This window comes from Theropithecus gelada, chromosome 3 (assembly GCF_003255815.1).
Source record: "Theropithecus gelada isolate Dixy chromosome 3, Tgel_1.0, whole genome shotgun sequence".
In the NCBI taxonomy this organism is placed as follows: Eukaryota; Metazoa; Chordata; class Mammalia; order Primates; family Cercopithecidae; genus Theropithecus; species Theropithecus gelada.
Genome location: NC_037670.1, coordinates 83,243,319 through 83,261,515, shown reverse-complemented (window position 1 = coordinate 83,261,515; position 18,197 = coordinate 83,243,319). Strand labels below are relative to the sequence as shown.

Here is an 18,197-nt window from a genome sequence, read left to right as displayed (position 1 = left end):
TATTGCTGGAGTTGACTTGCTAATAGTTTATTGAGACAGTTCCATGTCTAAAAATATTGGTCTCTAGTTTTTCTTTACCTTTTTTTTTTTTTTTTTTGGCACATCCTTGTCTGGTTTTGGTATTAGGGTAGTGCTGACCAATAAATGATTTGAGAATCATTTCTTCTTCTATTTGTTGAAAGAGGTTGTATAGAATTAGTGTTAATTGTTCTTTAAATGTGCAGTAGAATTCAACAGTAAAACTGAGTCTGATTTCTTTTTGGAAGTTAATTATGGATTTCATTTCTCTAATAGCTATAGGACTATTCAGAGTATATCTTTCATATATGGTGAGTTTCAGAGTTTGTGCTTTCCAAGGAATTGGTCCATCTCATCTAAGTTACAGAATTTATGTAGGTTGAATTGTACATAGTATTCCCTTTTTTATTATCCTTTTAAGAGCCTCAGTATCTGTATACATCCCTTGTTTTATTCCTGATGTTGGTAATTCCTATCTTTTTTATCTTTGCTAGTTCTATAGGTTTACAATTTTATTTATTTTTTATAATTCTGAGCTTTTCATTTAATTGCTTCTACTTTGTTTTCCATTTCATTAATTTCTACTGTAATCTTCGTATTTTCTTTTTAAATCACCCTTTTGTTAAACTGTACTATCCCCCACATATACTCTAATCCCCTGCTTATTTTCCTCCACAGCACTTACTACCTAATAGGTATTTTATTTATTTTTATTTATTATCTGTACCTGCCATAATTCCCCCACAGGAAGGTAAACTCCATGAGGGCAAAGTTTTTGTCTTTTTCATTCATTGATACATCTCAGTGACTGATGCCTACAGGTGCCCAAAAAATAGTTGTTAAATGAATGAAGAAAGTAAAAACAGTGAAACAAAAATTCTCCTATTACCAATATCTAAAAATGTTGAACAAAATATAATTTTAAAACTAATGCACAGTTAATTTCATAAGAAAGAAAGTGAATCCCAGTATCCTAGACAGAAATGAAATCCAGTATGGGAGGTGATTAAGCAGACTCTGCAGGAGCACCCATGGTGGGGCACGGGGCAGTTCTGACCCAATTCACAACTAAGAGCTTAGTTTTTAACAGGAGATGAAATTTAGGTCTGTACAAAGTATGAACATGGAACTGAAACCACTGCATAAAGCCAGGATCTTCTACAAGAACCGCCACTTAGGTAAATAAAGACCAGGAAAATGTAGCCCTTTGACAAAAAGAGTACTAATGGATTTTTTAAAAAATTCTTTCTCCATATAAAATCAAACCAAGAACTTATGCAGCTTTGAAGACCTAAATTATACAGCTCATTTTGTAGGAGAAAGCCCAAGTAGAGAAGCTAACACAAGAATTAGTCCTGGACTGATGATATTCTGGGTGCTGGCAGAGGAAGGATACACACTAACACAGACCACATGACTCTCCCATGGGAAAAACTTAGCCCATTGAAGATAAGCTCACAGTGAAAAAATCACAACTGATTAAAAGATCTAAAATGAGCAAGAGTAAGCTGACCAAGATGGCAGAAGGTTCCACCAATTGCACCCTCAACGCCATGGAAGGACACCAATTTAACAACTATCTACACACACACACACACACACACACACATATACACACACACATACACACGCTATAAGAACCAAAAATCAGGCCAGCACTCAGAGTACCTGACTTTAACTCTGTATTGCTGAAAGAGGCACCGAAGAGGTAGGAAAAAGTCTTGACTCGCCAATACCACCCCTCCCTGGCAGCAGCGGTGTGGTGCAGAGAGCATTTCTGTGTGCTAGAAGAGGGAGAACGCAGCAACTGTGGGACATTGAACTCACTGCTGCCCCTTTATAGCAGAAAGGAAAACCTCAGCTGACGCCTGCCCACAGAGGGAGCATTTAAACCAGCACTAGCCAGAGGGGAATCGCCAATCTTAGCTGTTGGAACTTGAGTTCCCACCAATCTCATCACCACAGGCTAACAGTACTCTGGGGCTCTAAATAAATGTGAAAGGCAGTCTAGGCCACAAGGACTGCAACTTTTAGGCAAGTTCTGGTGCTGATCTGGGCCCAGAGCCAGTAGACTGGGTAGGGGGTATGAGACCTGCTGAGACAGCAGTTTGAGCAACTAATGGAGTGCTGGCATCACCCCTCCCCTAACCCCAGGCTGCACAGCTCATGGCTCCCTTACTTCCGAAATTTGAGGAAAGGAGAGTGAGGAGTGGGAAAGAGTTTATCTTAAATCTTGGATATCAGCTAAGCCACAGCAGAATAGGGCACTGGTCAAAGTCATGAGGCCTCCATTCCAGGCTCTAGCTTATGGATAACTTTTCTAGACACACCCTGGGCCAGATGGGAACATGCTGCCTTGAAAGACAGGACACAATACTGGCAGCATTCATCACCTTCCAACTGAAAAGCTCCTGGGCCCTGAACAACCAGCAGCCATACCCAGGAACTACCTCAAGGGCCTTGGGTGACACTCTGAGACTTATTGGCTTCAGGTGAGACTCAGCACATTCCCAGATGTGGTGGCTATGGGGTGAGACTCCTTCTGCTTGTCTCAAAAGCAAAGGGGACCTTGTCTTGCCACTCAGGTCCCAGTTCAGTCACAGGCATACTCTCCAGGCTCTTGGGATCCCCAGTTCCAGAACTTTGCTCTTGGATGGCATGTCTGGACCTGCTCTGGGCCAGAGGGGAGCCCACTGCCCTGAAGGGTGAGTCCCAGGCCAGGCAGCATTCACCACAAGCTGAATGAAGAGCCCTTGGACCTTAAGGGAACATCAGCGGTAGTCTGGCTGTACTCCCCATGGGCCTGTGGTGGCAGTGGCCATAGGCTAAGTCTCCTCTGTCTTTGGAAAGGGGAGGGAAGAGTGATCAGGATTGCATCTTGTGGTTTGGATGCCAGCTCAGCCAAACTACAATAGAACACCAGGTAGACTTCTATGGTTTTTGACTACAGTCTCTGATTCCCAGACTGCACCTCAGGACCTGTCCAGGGGCCTCGGGGAACTTGCCACCCTAAAGGGAAGGGCACAGGACTGGCTTTGCCAACTGCAGAATGTAGAGCCCCAGGGCCTTGGGCAAACTTAGGCAATAGTCAGAAAGTAGTTATAGCAGGCCTCGGGTGAGACCCAGTGCTGTGCTGACTTCAAGTCTGACCCAGCACAGTCATAGTGGTGGTGGCCACAGGGATGCTTAGGTCACTCCACCCCCAGTTTCAGGTGGCTCAGAACAGAGAGATCCATTTGTTTTGGAGAAAGTAAGGGAAGGGAACAAGAGTCTCTGCCTAGTAATCCAGATAATTCTTGCAGATCTTGTCCAAGATCATCAAGGCGGTCGGTACCTGTACAAGTCTGCAAGAGCCACAACATTACCGGGCTTGGGGTGCCCCCTAAAGAAGATGCAGTTAGATCACCACACCCAAGTCCTTTAGAATATCTGGAAAGCCTTCCCAAGAATGATGGGTACAAATAACCCATAAGGCAAAGACGGTAACAGATACCTAAATCTTCAACGCCCAGACACAGATGAACATCTATAAGCATCAAGACAGCCCAGGAAAACATGACCTCACCAAATAAACTAAATAAGGCATCAGGGACCAATCCTAGAGAAAGAGATATGTGACCTTTCAGAGAGAGAGTATTCAAAATAGCTGTGTTGAGGAAACCCAAAGAAATTTAAGATAACACAGAGAAAGAATTCAGAATTCTATTAGATAAATTTAACAAAGAGACTCAAATAATTAAAAAGAATCAAGCAGAAATTCTGCAGCTGAAAATGCAATTGGCATACTGAAGAAGGCATCAGAGTCTTTTAATAGCAGGAATGATCAAAACAGAAGAAAGAATTAATGAGCTTGACGACAGGCTATTTGAAAATACACAGTCAGAAGAGACAAAAGAAAGATTAGAAAACAATGAAGCATGCCTACAGGATCTAGAAAATAGCCTCAAAAGGGTAAATCTAACAGTTATTGGCCTCAAAGAGGATGTAGAGAAAAAGATAGGGATGGAATGTTTTCTCCAAGGAATTATAACAGATAACTTTCCAAACCTAGAGAAAGATATCAATATCCAAGTACAAGAAGGTTACAGAACACCAAGCAGATTTAACCCAAAGAAGACAACCTCAAGGCATTTAATAATCAAATTCCTAAAGATCAAGGATATAGAAAGGATCTGAAAAGAGGCAAGAGAAAAGAAACAAGTGACACACAATGGAAGTCCAATATGTCCGGCAGCAGACTTTTCAGTGAAAACCTTACAGGCCAGAACAGACTGGCATGACATATTTAAAGTGATGAAGGCAAAAAGTTTAACCCTAGAACTGTATATCTGGTATAAAAAAATTATGTCTATATATATCTATATATATCCTTAAAACACGAAGGAGAAATAAAAACTTCCCTAACAAACAAAAGCTGAAGGATTTCATCAACACCAGACCTGTCCTACAAGAAATGCTAAAGCGAGTACTTCAATCATAAAGAAAAGGACATTAATGAGCAATAAGTAATTACCTGAAGGTTCCAAATCCACTGGTAATAGCAAGTACACAGAAAAACACAGAACATTATAACACTAACTGCTGCATGTAAACTACTCTTTTTTTTTTTTTTTTTTTTTTGAGCCGGAGTCTCGCTCTGTCGCCCAGGCTGGAGTGCAGTGGGGCGATCTCAGCTCACTGCAAGCTCCGCCTCCCGGGTTCATGCCATTCTCCTGCCTCAGCCTCCCGAGTAGCTGGGACTACAGGCACACGCCACCTCGCCTGGCTAGTTTTTTTGTGTGTGTTTTTTTTTTTTTTAGTAGAGATGGGGTTTCACTGGGTTAGCCAGGATGGTCTCGATCTTCTGACCTCGTGATCCGCCCGTCTTGGCCTCCCAAAGTGCCGGGATTACAGGCTTGAGCCACCGCGCCCGGCCGGCATGTAAACTACTCTTAAGCTAAGTAGAGAGTCTAAATGATGAACCAATCAAAAATAATAACAACAACAGCTTTTCAAGACATAGACAGTACAATAAGATATAAATAGAAACAATAAAAAGTTAAAAGTGGGGGGACAAAGTTGAGGTATAAAGTTTTTATTAGTTTCCTGATTGCTTATTTGTTTATACAAACAGTGTCAAGTTGTTATCAGCTTAAAATAATGAGCTATAAGATAGTATCTGCAAGCGTCATGGTAACCCCAAACTAAAATACATATAACAGATACACAAAAAATAAAAAGCAATAAACTAAGCCATATCACCAGAGAAGATCACCTTCACTAAAGGAAGACAAGAAGATCACAAAACAACCAGAAAACAAATCACAAAATGGCAAAAATAAGTCCTCATTTATCAATAACAACAATGAATGTAAAAGAATTACATTCTCCAATCAAAAGACATAAAGTGGCTGAATGGATTTAAAAAAAACAAGACCCATTTATCTGTTGCCCACAAGAAAAACATTTCACCTATAAACACACACATAGACTGAAAATAAAGGGATGAAAAAGATATCCCATGCCAATGGAAAGCAAAAAAGAACAGGAGTAGCTACACTTATACTAGACAAAATGGATTTCAAGACAAAAACTATGAGACAAAGAAGGTCACTATATAATGATAAAGGGGTCAATTTATCAAAAGGATATAACAATTTTAAATGTATATGCATTCAACACTGGAATGCCCAGATATATAAAGCAAATATTACTACAGCTAAAGAGAGAGAGAGAGACTCTAATACAGTAATAACTGGAGACTTCTACACACCATTTTGAGCATCAGACAGATCTTCCAGACAGAATATCAACAAAGAAATATTTAACTCAATCTGCACTATAGACCAAATGGATCTAATAGATATCTACAGAACATTTCATCCAATGGCTGCAGAATACATTTTCTTTTCCTCAGCACATGGATCAATCTCAAAGATAAATCATATGTTAGGTCACAAAATAAGTCTTAAAACATTCAAAAAATTGAAATAATATCAAGTATCTTCTCTGACCACAGTGTAATAAAACTAGAAATCAGTAACAAGAGAAATTTTGAAAACTATACAAATACATGGAAATTAAACAATATGCTCATGAATGACCAGTGGGTCAATAAAGAAATTAAAAAGGAAATTGAAAAATTTATTGAGATAAATAATGAAAACACAACATATCAAAACCTGTGGGATACAGTAAAAGCCATACTAAGAGGACAGTTTATAGCTATAAGTGCCTACATCAAAAAAAAAAAAAAAAAAGAAAAACTTCAAATAAACAAGCCAACAATGCATCTTGAAGAACTAGAAAAGCATCTTGCAGGCTGTGATGCTTTATAAGAAATAAAGTCTCCTCTCCTTTTCAAATTAAAAAAAGAATTAGAAAAGCAAGAGTAAACAAAACTCAAAATATGTAGAAGAAAAGAAATAATAAAGATTAGAGAAGAAATAAATGAAACTGAAATGAAGAAACAACACAGAAAATCAATGAAATAAAAAATTGGTTTCTTGAAAAATAAAACAAGATTGACAAACCTTTAGCCAGACTAATTAAGAAAAAAAGAGAGAAGATCCAAATAAATAAAATCAGAGACAAAAAATGAGACAACTGATACTACAGAAATTCAAAGGATCATCAGTGGCTACTATGAACAATAAATTGGAACAACAAATGTATTGGCTAATTTGCCAATAAATTGGAAAATCCAGAAGAAATGGACAAATTTCTAGACATGTACAATCTGCCAAGATTGAACCAGGAAGAAATCCAAAACCTGAACAGACCAATAACAAGTAATGAGATTGAAGCTGTAGTAAAAAGTCTCCCAGTAAAGAAAAGCCCAGGACCCAATGGCTTCACTGCTGAATTCTACCAAACATTTAAAGAACTAATACCAATCTTACTCTATTCCAAACAATGAAGGGGGAGGGAATACTTCCAAATACATTCAATGAGGTCAGTATTACCCTGATAGCACAACCAGACACACAAAAGAAAATCAACAAGCCAATATCTCTTATGAAAACTGATGCAAAAATCCTCAACAAAATACTAGCAAAATACTAGCAAATACTTTTTATGTATTATTGAATTCAATAATACATAAAAAGATTATTCATCAGGATCAAGTGGGATTTAACCTGGGATGCAAGGATAGTTCAACATATGTAAATCAATCAATGCAATACATCATATCAACAGAATAAAGGACAAAAACCATATGATCATTTCAATTGATTCTGGTAAAGCATTTGATAAAATTCAACATCCCTTCATGATATATAAAAAAACAAGCCCTCATAAAACTTGTATATACAAAGAACATGCCTCAACATAATATAAACCATATATGACAGACCTACAGATAGTATCATACTGAATGGGGAAAAACTGAAAGTCTTTACAATTTGAAACACGACAAGGATGCCCACTTTCACTACTATTATTCAACATAGTAATGGAAGTCCTAGATAGAGCAATTAGACAAAAGAAATGAATAAAGAGCATGGAATTGGAAGTCAGATTATCCTTGTTTTCAGATGATATGGTCTTATATTTGGAAAAACCTAAAGACTCTATAAAAAAAACTATTAGAACTGATAAATTCAGTAAAGTTGCAGGATACAAAATCAACATACAAAATCATTAGCATTTCTATATGCCACCAGTGAACAATCTGAAAAAGAAATTTTAAAAGTAATCTAATTTACAATAGCCACAAATAAAATGAAATACTTAGGAATTAACCAAAGAAGTGAAAAATCTTTATAATGAACACTATAAAACACTGATGAAAAAAAGTAAAGAGAACACCAAAACATGGAAAGATATTCCATGTTCTTGGATTGGATGAATCAATGTTGTTTAAATGTTCATACTACCCAAAGCAATCTACAGATTCAATGCAATCCCAATCAAAATAACAATGACATTCTTCACAGAAATTGAAAAAAAGTCTTAAAATTTATATGAAATTTAAAATTTATATGAAATCACAAAAGACCCAGCATACCCAAAGCTACCCTAAGCAAAAACAAAAAACAAAACTGGAGGAATCACATTACCTGACTTCAAATTATACTACAGAGCTATAGTCACCAAAGCAGCATGGTACTGGCATAAAAACAGACACACAGACCAACTGAACAAAATAGAGAACCCAGAAACAAAAGGATACACCCACAGGGAACTTATTTTTGACAAAAGTGACAAGAACATACACTGTGGAAAAGATGATATCTTCAATAAATGGTGCTAGGAAAACTGGATAACTATATGCAAAAGCATGAAACTAGATCCCTATCTCTAGCCATATACAAAAATCAAATCAAAATGGATTAAAGACTTAAATGTAAGACCTCAAACTATGCAACTACTACAAGAAAACATTGGGAAAAATCTCCAGGACGTTAGTCTGGGCAAAAATTTCTTGAGTATTACCCCACAAGCATAGGCAACCAAGGCAAAAATGGACAAATGGGATCATATCAAGTTTTTTTAAATGTCTGCACAGCAAAGGAAACTATAAACAAAGTGAAGAGACAACCCACAGAATGGGAGAAAATAATAATAACCAGAGCTCAAACAACTCTATTAAAAAAAAAGAGCTCAAACATCTCTATAAAAAATCTAATAATCTAATCAAAAATGAGCAAAAGATTTGAATAGATGTTTTTCAAAAGAAGACATACAAGTGGCAAACAAGCATATGAAAAGGTGCTCAACATCACTAATCAGAGAAATGCAATGAAAACTACAATGAGATATCATTTCACCCCAGTTAAAATGATTTTTATCCCAAAGACAGGCAGTAACATTCCGGCAAGGATGTGGAGAAAAGGGAACTCTTGTACACTGTGAGTGGGAATGTAAATTAGTATAACCACTATGGAGAACAGTTTGGAGGTTCCTCAAAGAACTAAAAGTTGAGCTACCACATGATCCAGCAATCCCACTGCTCGTTATATACCCGAAAGAAAGGAAATCAGTATATTGAAGAGATACTCTGCACTCCCATGTTTATTGCAGCACTGTTCACAATAGCCAAGATTTGGAAGCAACCTAAGGACCCATGATGAATGGATAAAGAAAATGTGGTACTTATACACAATGGAGTACTACTGGGCCATGTAAAAGAATGAGATCCAGTCGTTTACAACAACATGGATGGAAATGGAAGGCATTATGTTAAGTAAAACAAGCTAGGCACAGAAAGACAAACATCACATGTTCTCATTTATTTGTGGGATCTAAAAATCAAATCAATTGAACTCATAGACATAGAGGTGAGGATTGCCAGAGGATGGGAGGGGTAGGGTGGATGGGGGGCAAGGGGGAGGTGAAGATGGTTAATGGGCACAAAAAAATAGTTACAAAGAATAAGACCTGCTATTTGACAACACAACAAGGTGACTATAGTCAATAACTTGATTGTATATTTAAAAATAAGTAAAAGAATATAATTGGATTATTTGCAACACATAAAATAAATGCTTGAGGGGATCACCCTATTCTCCATGATGTGATTATTACATATTGCATGCCTGTATCAAAACATCTCATGTACCCCATAAATATATATATACCTACTATGTACCCACAAAAGTTAAAAATAAAAAAATTTAAATCAACTGTAAAAAACAAATTTAAAAATGATCAAGAAAAAGCAGGTAACAGTAAATATAGTAAGTAAATACAGTAGAATTAGCCATCAACTAAGTGAAGGTATATGAACAATAATCTAAAATATTGTAAGATAAATACATCCAAAATGGTTAAAGAGACAAACCAAAGAATAGAAACTATAACAAAAGAATAAAAACATAAAACAGAAGTTGAAAATGAGTATAATTTTTTTAAAAGCCAATGAAATTAGATACTGAATGAACTGATTAAACAGAAGATAGGCCTTTACCGAAGAGGTAAATCTGAGAGAACCAGAAAGCAAGACAGAGAGTATAACAGAGGGAGTAAGCCAGGAAAGCATGAGATGTGAGAAACAAAGAAAGAAACTCAGGAGCAGGGAGGAAAAAAAGGGACTCTTGAGAATGAGGGTAAAAGGAGATCCCAGAAGGGTAGCTATGTATTAAGCAAGGAGGGTGAACAGTCCAGACTGGTCACTGTGTGACTAGAGACAGACACTGAGGATACCCCCACCGTGTCTTCTGCTGCTGCATCATCTGATGACATGCTCCACCAGAACAAGCAAGCCCACCAAGCAAACACTCAAAATCCAGGAAATAAAGAACCCAGCTCAAGGAATTCCCAGGAGAAGGCTGTGCAGCAGGCCAGAGAGAGGTGTTTGGGGGTGATGCTTCCACGAAAACCAAAATGCAGCATGTATATTACTGATGTGATTGAACTTGTAGAAAAAGAGCACCAAGAAGCCATTGTAAGGTGTGAAAGAATTAGAAATAGGGACAAAGATAAGCAAACTGAAAGGAAAAAAAAAAAAAGACATCATTAACTTCAGAGAAAGACAGAAAGTAAACATACATCTGCATACTACGGTGCTGAGCCTGAGCAATATTTGCACGGGCACAATAATATAAACATGGAATAGTCAATTAAGCAAATGCTGTAATAAAATATTCTCTAGTGGGATTATGGGAGAAGGGAGGCAAAAGTTGTGATGGTATGAGAAAACTAAGTTCTTAAATATCATTATGGAATGTTTACAGAATGGCTCATATTGATAAATCAAAAGAAAGCACGACACACATGTAATTTAGAAATATGGAGATATGTAAATGCCAGAAATAAAAAGCTAAGATTGTTGGAAATAATGGCAGAAGAGGACTGAGGGAAAGGATGAGGAGAAACCCCCAAAATTTGCTCCAAGCCCTTCAATAACATTTGACTTTTAAACTTATGTGCATAAGTTACTTTAATTAAAAATTGTTTTTGAAAATAAATCAGTGCTATGTTGTCTGAAAAAGCAGAGACATGATGCTCCTGTTGCTTTCCTCCTTCTACTGTGATTCAGTGAGGCAGGTTATGTTTTAAGATTCCAGGAACTAATGGAGCGGCACATATTAAACATATTCCCTGGCTTGTGCCCCAGCTACAGTCTGGTGGTGACCTTACTTCTAAGGATTTTGTCTTGCAATTTGCTAATCCTTTTCTTGTACCATTGCTTTCAAGCTTAACTGAGCACACTTCCTCCTTTAGCTACGGGTAATGCAATTTTAGCGCTGAAAGGATAAAGAGCATTCTTGAATCACATACAGAAAACTTCTACTTGATTTAATTGTTGTGTCGCTGAAAACAGATTCATAGCAAGTTGTTGTATATTAAATATTCTACAGTAACTTTTAACGTTATGTTACTGGGAGTCGGGGAGGAACTGGCCCCAAATGACAATAATGACAGTGTTCTGTAAGACTTTCTACCATTACTTTCAAAAAGCACTTAGAATGGATTGTTGTGTAGAATTTGTTCACATACTTTTCCCACACAGCCAATGAAAGACATTAGTCAAAGAGAAATGGACATTTACTGGTGCCTATTATGTGTCAGGTACTGTGCTAGGGACTTTAATAAATGCATTGTGTACTTTAATTCTGGCAACGACTCAGAAAAGTAGATGGTATCATACCCACTTTACAGATAAAGAAACCAGAGCCTAAAGATATTAAGTAATTTTCCCAAAGCCACACAGCTAGTAATTCAAACCAACCATCAAGTCTTTTCACAAAAAAAAAAGTATGTAATTACAATTCCTAGAGTTAATTTGAGCTTTGTTTTGAGTGCCCTATGATTCCACAGGGCTTAATACTTAAGCAGCCACATACGACTTAATATTATTTTCAAAAAGAAACTTAGAAGACAATGATCTACTAGATTTTTTAAAATGCTACTATTTCTTTTGATGTAATAGCCTTCATACTAACAAATGTTTATTAATGTGGTGATTAACTAAATGCCAGCATGAGATTTAAATATCCATACGAGAAGAACACCATATCAGGGGCAGAGTAACACAAACCTAACCAACATAACTCCACCTCTTCTGGTCCTTTAACCGTAAACAAATTGCTTCAACTTTCACAGATAAAACTGTAGGACTGGTAGTTCCTATTTCTTATGGTAGCTCTGGCCATTAGAAGTGGGAAGCCCATCATAAAAATTCAAAATGTGCTATTATAATAAAAGGTCTATCAGTGCAGCCAAAGCAGCTCCTCTCCCTAGGTAAGCACAATTACACCAAATGCATGAGCCTGATGCTAAGTGAGAGTGCACAGTATGAGATTCACGTGTGGTAGCACTGAGCAAAGATGAGCTCCCAACACTTGGCTGAGCCTCCCCTCACAGCCTGTGACTTAGGAAAGTAGCCATATTTTAAGGCCTGCCAACTATGTCCATCTGACATTGGCCTTGATACAAGTTAGGAAACCAAAAGATTCACTTCCTGCATCATGTTACCCTTCCATCAGATATCTACTTTCTACCTGTGCACCTGTGACGTAATGTGCTGACACATCGACAAACCACAAGAGAGAAAATAAGACCTGGCAAATGAAGCATAACCAAATCAGTGCTTTGAAAAGGGATATTAACAACAGCAGATAGCAGGTCTGCTTCTAAAGGAGTTAGGCTCCCCCAGCTTTGACCTGGAACCAGGTGATCATCTAGGGGACACTGCCTTGGAGGGTAACATGTGACTTCTACTCACATCAATGATTTTCTAACAAATAACAAAGTTGAATTATCTTCATTTTCTAAGAGAATGTGGACACTTTGTGAAGTCTTATTCCAGGATTTCATGCCCTCCAAATCGTTCATTTATTCCCTAAGTGCAATATTTAAGAAAATCTCAGCGGCCATTCTCTGATATTTCATTATTCTGCCCCATCTGTATCCTATCACCCAACTTTATCTCCTTCAAAGGTATTACAATATAATATTCTTCCAATGTAGTAACAACAAAAACAAAAATGTATCAGATACTTTCATCTACCTGCTGTACTCACATTTCAGAATTAAAGAAAATCAAGCTATTATTACAAGTAACGACAAATAGGAATTGTATTTCTTTGCCATTTTTTTACATTTCCTTTTACAAGTCAGTAGTGTTATAATCAATGAAGCATTCGTTTGTAAGAATTCTATGGTAACTCATTCAACAATACTGAAAACCATTATTGCTGGGTGCCACACCAGGTGCTAAAGATTCATTAGTGAGATGTCTTAGCACTCATGGAGAAACACACAGCACAGTGATTAGTTAGGTCCCAGGACTCGGAAGCCAGTCTTTCTGGAGTCAAATGCTGGTGCTTTAAGCTTCCTAGCTGTGTGGCCTTAGGAACATAAAGTAAGTTCTTGATGTCTCAGTTTCCTCATCTATTATAATAATAGTGTCTGTTTCAGAAGGCTTTTAGGAACACTAAATGAGATAATATTTACATTATGTTTTATGTTTACAGTTTATCATGGAGCTGTACCTGATACATAGGAAACATCATGTAAATGATCATTAAAAATGAAACTCACTTTCTAGGGAGGGAGTCTCATAATAAACAAATAAATAAGAAAATTATAGTCAATGGGACAAACACCAAGCAAACCATTTACAATATGATTAAAACACACTCATTTCTGTCAGTGGTAGGCTAGGTTATTTGGATGAATTCTCCTGCTGAGAACAATTGGGCGCCGAAACAACTCCAGTTTTGACAGTCCCTGGAGCAAAAAGGACCAATTAAATCCAAGGTTAACCAAAAATAGATTAATAGGAGATTCTTCTAAATCAGGGTATGGGCAAACCAGAAGTAAACCATACCCATATCCACCCACAGGACTGCACGGACAGTTAAGTTACTTTGGCACAAAAAAGATCTGGATGTTGTAGGGGAGGGAGAAATGAATGGACTGATCCCTGGGAGGGTGTGACTATGGGCTAGCAGTGCTCCTACAGATCAGTTGTTTTGCCCAAGAAATCTCAAGCCACGAACTCAGTGTTCATGTCTGGTAACTCCCCTAACCTCTTGAAAATCCTTTCTAGAGTAAGTCACCTTTGTCTTAGGCCTTAAATTTTCCAACAGTAATTTTTAAAGTAGAATGAGGAACACACAGTAATATCTAAGAATATCAAGAAATGAAATCCTATGAGTGGAAACTGGCAGAAAAAAGAAAAACAGACCAAAGAGACACCTTCAAAGACTTCAGATTTTTGAATTATCAGCCAAAGATTATAAAATAACTGTGTTCAGTATGTTTAAAGTTTAAAAATACAAGTTTAAAAATATCTTCAAGGAATAGAAAAGTATAGTGTTCTAACATATTTGAAATAACACTAGATAGAACATTTAAAGAAGAAAAAGTTAAAATGTATAAATTAATGAAGGAATTTAACAGATGTTTAGTTGCAACAGAAGACAGAATTAATGAATTGTCACATAGATCAGAAAGAATTCTCTAGCATGCACCAGAGAAGGGAAAACATAAAAAAGAGTAGGTTAAGAAGCACGGTGGGGTAGACTGAGAAGGTGTAACAAATGTCTAATTGGGATTCCAGAAAAAGAAAAGAAAGAGGGCCAGGCTGGGTGGCTCCCACCTGTAATCCCAGCACTCTGGGAGACCAAGGCTAGCAGATCGCTTGGTCCCAGGAGATCAAGAACAGCCTGGGCAACATGGCAAAACCTGTCTCTACAAAAAGTACAAAAAATTAGCCAGGTTTGGCGCCTTGTGCCTGTAGTCCCAGCTACTCGGAAGGCTGAGGTGGGAAGATCGCCTGAGCCCAGGAGGTTGAGGCTGCAGTGAGCTGTGATTGCGCCACTACACTCCAGCCTGGGTGAAGGAGTGAGACTCTGTCTCAAAAAAAAAAAAAAAAAAAAAAAGAATGGGGCGGAGAATATGTTTGAAGAGATAATAGTTGAAAATTTTCTAAAACTGAAATAAGAAGCCTATAATCCAGAGCTGCGGGACCATGGCAGTAGCAGAGGAACAGAATCCAGAGGATGGAGAAGAGGAGGAAGGAGGGGGGAGAACAGTTGGTTCTCATGGAATTGTCAGGAATTATTGATTCAGACTTTCTCTCAAAATGTGAAAATAAATGCAAAATTTTGAGAATTGACACCAAGAGGCCCTTTCTGCAAGTGGACAGCTATGTCTTGGCTGGGGAGTCTGAAGACACTCTTGGGACCTGTGTTATATTTGAAGAAAATGTTGAACATGTGGATAGAGAGGGCAAGGGGTACACAGTGCTAAAATACAAGTACCATACAGGGAAGAAGTCAGCATGACAAGAACTCTTCCGACAGAGAAGGAAGGAGGAGAAAACAGGTGGGGTGGAATGGCTGCAAATCAAGGATAAGGATTTCTCTTCCAGACCCAACATGATTTGTAGCTTTCCACATAAAAATGAAGATGAAGAAGTGATAGCTTTGGCCTCAGATAAACCTTTGGAACTGGAAGGAAGATTCAAATGAAAGACAGTTCAAACCTGAGTTGTGAACAGGTGAAGCCGCTGCACATGGACATAGAGGATTCTGGTCCTCTTCATGACATCCCTTCTGAGACAGAAGTTTCTGTGTTTATAGAAACTCAAGATGCTGCCTTAGAAATCCCTCCTAGATGAAATGTTTCTCATAACTCATTATGAGCTTTCTAGTGTTCTTATATAAAAATAATCAGCTGTATAGCTTTCAGTTGTTCACTATTTTATTGTGTTTTGTTGACTATATACACATATCCAGTCACATCACAGCTTATTTTACCAGAATCACTCAGGACCAGACATGAATTGAATTTTTTTAAACTCAGCTTAAATGACTTTAGGGACAGTTCTCTGATGAGTCCTTTAAATTCAAGGTTTTACTAAGGTAAGTACATAAGTTTTCTATTGTAGCTGTTACAAATGACCACAAACTCCGTGGCTGAAAACAACAAAACGTATCATCATAGTTTTGTAGGTCAGAAATCTGACACGGGTCTTAACTGAGCTAAATTCAAGATGCTGGCAGGACTGCATTCCTTTATGGAGGCTGGGGGCAGGGTAGGGGGCCATAAATCCATTTCCTTGTTTATTCAGTTGTGGCAGAATTCAGTTCTTTACAGTTGAAGAATCAAAGTCTTGTTTCCTTGCTGTCTGCCAGCGGAGGGCCATTTCTGGCTTCCAGAGGCTGCCCGCATTCCTTGGCTCATGGTCTCCTTTCCTTCAGAGCTAGCAATGGTGGGTCATGTCCCCTTTCCTGTTATTTCCTCATCATACCTTTCTCTGACCTACCCTTTTGTCTTCTATTCCACTTTTAAAGGTCCATTTGATTATCATTACATTGGGCCCACTTGAATAATTTCTCTATTTTAAGGTCTATAACCTTAATTCCATCTGCAAAGTCTCTTTTGCTGTGTAATTTAGCATACACAGGCATAAAACTAGGGGCTGGGGCATGGAAATCTTTTGGGAGACCATTTTTCAGTCTACTACAATATGTATTTTATCTAGAAACAGAAAAAGAATTTTGAAGTGCTTAAAGATAAAGCAATTCCTAAAATTCCAGCTGTCTATTCACTTTTTTCACTTAAGCAAGATTGCTGGAATTCAACTGTAATTGTGATTTCATTAGGGCAGTAACTGAAATCTATGATAATTTGTATTTTTTAAGTAAATTATTCACAAATATAGGTACTTTGTTATAGGTTGAGCTGTATGAAATTGTCAATATTTGTTTGTATATGACTACAAAAAAAAGCAATTTCACCTAGTTTAGCCTAGGTGAAATAAATAGTTAAAACACACCTCACATTAATCACATCTCACAATTGATGGAGATGTAACTACTTTAACGGGTTAGAGAACTAATGTTCTGGAGGAGGAATTTTTTTCTTCAAAAAGTCTTGTATTTAATTGGTACCTTGATAAAAAGCATTTTCAAATCATAAACACATATATATTCCCAGGTTTTATATGACTTTTTTAGTCTCAGCTTTTGTATTAGTCCATTCTCACACTACGAATAAAGACATAACCTGAGCCTGGGTAATTTATAAAGAAAAAGAGGTGTAATGGATTCACAGTTCCACATGGCTGGGGAGGCCTCACAATATGGTGGAAGGTGAAGGAGGAACAAAGGCATATCTTACATGGCTGCAGGCAAGAGGCCATGTGTAGAGGAACTGCCCTTTATAAAACCATCAGATCTCATGAGGCTTATTCACAATCATAAGAAGAGCACAGGAAAAATCCACTGTATAATTCAATTACCTCTCACCAGCTCCCTCCCACAACAGGTGGGGATTATAGGAGATAAAATTCAAGATGAGATTTGGGTGAGGACACAGCCAAACCATATTAGCAATATTTTTTGTTGTTGTTGTTGTTGTTGTTGTTGTTGAGACACGGTCTCACTGTGTCACCTAAGCTGGAGTGCAGTGATGCCATCATAGCTCACTGAAGCCTGGAACTCTTGGATTCAAGCAGTCTTCCTGCTTTAGCCTTTCGAGTCACTGGGAACTACAGGTGCATGCCATCATGTCAGCTAATTTTTTCTTCTTCTTTTTTTTTTTTTTTTTGTAGAGACAGGGGCTTACGATGTTGCCCAAGCTAGTCTTGAACTCCTGGCCCTAAGCAATCCTCCTACCTCAGCCTCCCAAAGCTCTGGGATTACAAGCTTAAGCCACTTTGCCCAGCCTAATGTCAGCATTTAATAAGAAGCTATTGTTCCCACCATATATATGTATAGGAGAGGCTGCTAAATGCCCAACTCAATTATCTGTTCTCCCTGTTTCTCTTTGTAACAGAATCCCAAAACTTATTCGGACTAGCAATGTGCCCACTTTCCCCATAGATTCATGTGGTCATATGACTAAGTTCTGGCCACTGACATGGAATTGGAAGTGTTGGGCCAGACCCAGTGGCTCACACCTGTAATCTCAACATTTTGTGAGGTCAAGATGAGCAAATCACTTGAGCTCAGAAGTTCAAGACCAGCTTAGGGAACATGGTGAAACCCTGTCTCTACAAAAAATACAAAAATTAGCCAGGCATAGTAGGGCACGCCTGTAGTTCCAGCTATTCTGGAGGCTAAGGTAGGAGGATTGTTTGAGCCTGGGAGGTTGAGGCTGCAGTGAGCTGTATTCACACCACTGCACTCCAGCCTGGGCAACAGAGTGAGACCCTGTCTCAAGAAAAAAATAAGAGGTGTTGAGTGATGCTTCCAGAAAGTTTTCTTAAACTTAAAGGCATAAGAGGAAGCAGGTAG

General features: G+C 37.9%; 1 pseudogene; it reads left to right on the top strand.

Moving 5' to 3' along the window:
• The first annotated feature begins 14,923 nt into the window (after positions 1-14,923).
• On the top strand, positions 14,924-15,574 carry LOC112621633 (annotated as a pseudogene).
• The last annotated feature ends 2,623 nt before the right edge of the window (positions 15,575-18,197 follow it).